A 4,200-nucleotide genomic window follows, 5' to 3' on the forward strand; every position below is an offset into this window, starting at 1 on the left:
GCCGCCCGCGTGTGCACGGAGCTCCTTGGCACCCGCCCTGCGCCCACAGCCCCTGTGGCCACGTCTCACCCGGAGGTGAGGCGGACAGAGTGGAGCTCAGCAAAGCTAAGAGCCGTCCAGCTCAAACGCCCAGAGAGCAGCCGCAGGTGCAGAAGCACCCGGGTCTCTGGAGGGGGAGAAGGAACATTCCGGACGCCGTCGTCTTCTGCTTGCCGTCCCCTCGGGGCAGCCACAGAGCCCAACAGGCAAAGAATTATTCCCGGTGGGTGTGCCTCCTGCCGAAGGGCCACCCCCCCTCGGCTCCCGGGAGGACCCTCCGACCGGTCGGCTTATGTACATGGAGGTGGTTTCTCTTCCTCCACCAATGGCAGCCCACGTTCTGCCCGGTTTCCCTAAAGCCTGTCCCGCTTCGGCTTTCATTTAGACACTAGAGGCCCGATGCACGAAATTCGTGCAAGAGCAGGCCTTCCTTCCCCAGCTGCCAGCACCGGCTTCCCTCTGGCACCCGGGACCCAGCTTCGTCCAGAAGGTCGTCCGGTCTCATTAGCATATTACGCTTTTATTATTGTAGACTAGAGGCCCAGTGCACAAAAATTTGTGCACTCGGGGGGGTCCCTCAGCCCAGCCTGTGCCCTCTCACAGTCTGGGACCCCTCAGGGGATGACCACCTGCTGGCTTAGGCCCGCTCCCCAGGAGATCCGGCATAACCTGGCAGTCAGACATCCCTCTGGCAACCCAGGAGCCCTCGTGGGATGTCCACTTGCCAGTGGGAACCAGGCCTAAGCTGCAGTCGGACATCCTTAGCGCTGCTGAGGAGGCGGGAGAGGCTCCTGCCATCACTGCTGTGCTGGCAGCCATCAGCCTGGCTTGTGGCTGAGCAGAGCTCCCCCTGTGAGAGTGCACTGGCCACCAGGGGGCAGTGACTGCATTGAGCATCTGCCCCCTGGTGGTCAGTGTGTGTCATAGTTACCAGTCATTCCCAGTTGTTGTGCTATTAGGGTCAATTTGCATATTACCCTTTTATTATATAGGATAGAGGCCTGGTGCACGGGTGGGGGCGGACTGGTTTGCCCTGAAGGGTGTCCCAGATCAGGGTGGGGGTCCCAATGGGGTGCCTGGCCAGCCTGGGTGAGTGGCTGAGGGCTGTTTTCAGACTGGCCACACCCCCTTCAGGGTGGGGGTCCCCGCTGGGGTGCCTGGCAGCCTGGGTGAGGGGCTGATGACTGTTTGCAGGCTGGCCACAGCCCCTTCAGGGTGGGAGTCCCCTGGGGTGACTGGCCAGCCTGGGTGAGGGGCTGACGGCTGTTTGCAGGCTGGCCACGGCCCCCAGCCACCCAAGCTCCCAGTGGAGACTGGCTGGAAGCAGGTATCTGGGATTTATTTATCTTCTATAATTGAAACTTTGTTGCCTTTAGCAGAGGCCACAGCGGGCTAGGGTAGGCGGGAAGCTTGGCTTCCTCCATCGCCAGGGCAACCAAGCCTCCTGCTTGCTCCAGCTCAGTGGCTGCCGGCCACCATCTTGGTTAGGTTAATTTGCATATAATCGCTCTGATTGGCTGGTGAGTTTGGCTTGGGCATAGTGAGGTTACGGTCAATTTGCATGTTTCTCTTTTATTAGATTAGATTAGTTGCATTTGTGTCTACTGAGCTGTGTCACGCTTCTTCCTGCTTGTCCATTCACATAATTTCCCAGGCCATCTGGTACACCTTTCCCCAGAGACCCACACAGCGCATCATCTCTCCACAGGTAGGATCCAGCCTATGGAATCTAACAAAACGGGTCTAGGATTAAAATCGGTTAACACACACACACACACACACACACGCACACGCACACACACGCACACACACACACGCACACGCACACACACGCACACGCACACACACACGCACACGCACACACCACGCACACGACACACACACGCGCGCGCACACACACACGCACACGCACACACACGCACACGCACACACATTATGTCAGTCCCTACACCTGTTGCTCTTTGTGAGCTCCGATGAAACACCTTGAGGACACACGGTGCGCGCCCTGAAGGGGAGCGTAGGAAACCGCTGTTGGCTGAGTGAGGGAGGGGTAGGCTAGGAATGACCCTTGGAACTGGACAAACCTTGATCCAATCACCATTTGGAACATTGCGATTGTGTGCACCTTGGACACTAAGAACACAGCAGTACAGCCGGCACAGAAAGCCACCCCCGTCCATCGGGCGTCCAGACCCTGACCGTGGGTTAGGGGCTGAGCTTACGGTGACTGGCCCTCCAGACCCTCAAGGGGGCCACGGGTTTAGGGTGCGTGCCGAGTCCATACCAGAGACTCCCAGTGCAGAGTGAACGCTGGGTGGACGACATACAGAACCCAGCTTACCTTCTACCCGCCCGGCAGCTCCCACCTCTATTCACCTGGTTATTCCTGAGGGTGGAGGGCAGTTGTTTCTTGCTGATAATCATGGAACTAAAGCGCCCATAATGCTATTCTCACGGGTCGTCAGCGTCTCCTGTGCAAAGTAGCTATTTTGAGCTTTAAAAACACCTGCTTCCCTGCGAGCCAGCGGCAGGCGGCAGGCGCACGATGTGAAACGCCGCAGATAAACGCCGCGAGGTGTCCACCGTGCCCGCTGCACGAGCGTCCTCCCTCCATCCAGGACCAAAACACATGCACAGACGCTGCAGGGCAGCGCGATGAGAAGAGAGGAGAAAATGCTGATTTTCAAACACTCCTGGGAAGCTGCTCCGCCGTTCGGTCTCGTGCAGCTGTGGCCCCGGGTGCCCGGGGTTCCCAGGCTCGGAGCACAGGCAGGGAAACCGCGTTGCAGACCCCAGAAGCCCAGGCCCCCGCCGAGGAGACCCTGACGGCTCAGGATCTGCTCGCAGACGGTTCGACGGCCACTGGCTTCGAGGAAGTGCCACAGCCGGTGGACACGGCCACAGCCTGGAGTTGGACCCAGAGCCCTTAGGGCCCCCCCCGCCCCCCACCATAGGCCCCAGGCACTGAGCCCCAAACGCAAAACCTGTGCAAGCCTCTGCACCACGCGGGCTCCGCCGCCCAGCGCCCAGCGCCGGCTCCTGTGGCCACAGGCCCCTCAGACCCGAGGGCAGGTGCCCAGAGCAAGACGAGCCGCTGGTCGCTGGTCGCTGGTCACAGAGGAGGGGCCGCGAGGGCGGGACACCTTCCCGGGGGCACCGTCACCCTCTGCCGGGGACATGGAGCCCTTTCCCTCCTAGAAGGTGTGACCTCGCAGGGGCCCTCTTCTCAGCACGAGGCTCGTTCCAGGAAAGTTCTCTCCAATCTTACTATTTCCTGCTTATTTTTTTAATATATATAAATATTATTGATTTCAGAGAGGAAGGGAGAGGGAGAGAGAGAGAAACATCAATGATGAGAGAGAATCATGGATCGGCTGCCTCCTGCACGCCCCACACTGGGGATGGAGCCCGCAACCTGGGCCTGTGCCCTGACCAGGAATCGAAACCTGACCTCCTGGTTCCTAGGTCGATGCTCAACCACTGAGCCACATGGCTGGGCAATTAATGACATTTTTTTAAAAAAAATACAAATAGAAGAGCTTTAATAGCAAAACAGATGATCCCCAAACAGAAACGAAGGGGAGGACATAGCGGGCGGGGCAGCCACGACGCCCTTTGCCGTCCCAGCATCAGGACGAGCAGCCTGAGCAAAGGTGGGTCACACAGCCCCTGAGCCGCATCGCCGAGACCGCCGGGACCCACCATGCGTGTGGAGGCGGCCAGTCGTCTACATAAAGGACAGAGCAGGCCCGGCTGGTCCGCTCCGTGGACACAGCGTCGGCCTGCAGACCAGAGGGTCCCGGGTTCGATGCCGGTCAAGGGCCCTGGAGGCGGCCCACCGATGCGTTCCTCTCACAGCGATGTTTCTCTGTCTGTCCCTCTCTTACACTCTCTCCCTAAAAATCAACGGGAAATGTCCCGGGGGAGGATTCACAACAACCTCTCTGGCCGCGGACGTTTCTTGTTGAAACCTGGGAAGCTACGGGATGAAAAGACAAAAACATATTTTGAAGATGAACTGGTCCGCCTCTGAGGAACTTCGTGTCCCTGATGACATGGACTGAGTAGACTGAACAGGAGTGAGTCGTGTAAGCAGCGGCTTTGCAGGGCGCCCAGGGCTCCCCAGGACCCGGTCTCTAGAATACGCCTCCCGCCTCTGAG

This window comes from Myotis brandtii, unplaced genomic scaffold (assembly GCF_000412655.1).
Source record: "Myotis brandtii unplaced genomic scaffold, ASM41265v1 scaffold139, whole genome shotgun sequence".
NCBI classification, from domain to species: Eukaryota; Metazoa; Chordata; class Mammalia; order Chiroptera; family Vespertilionidae; genus Myotis; species Myotis brandtii.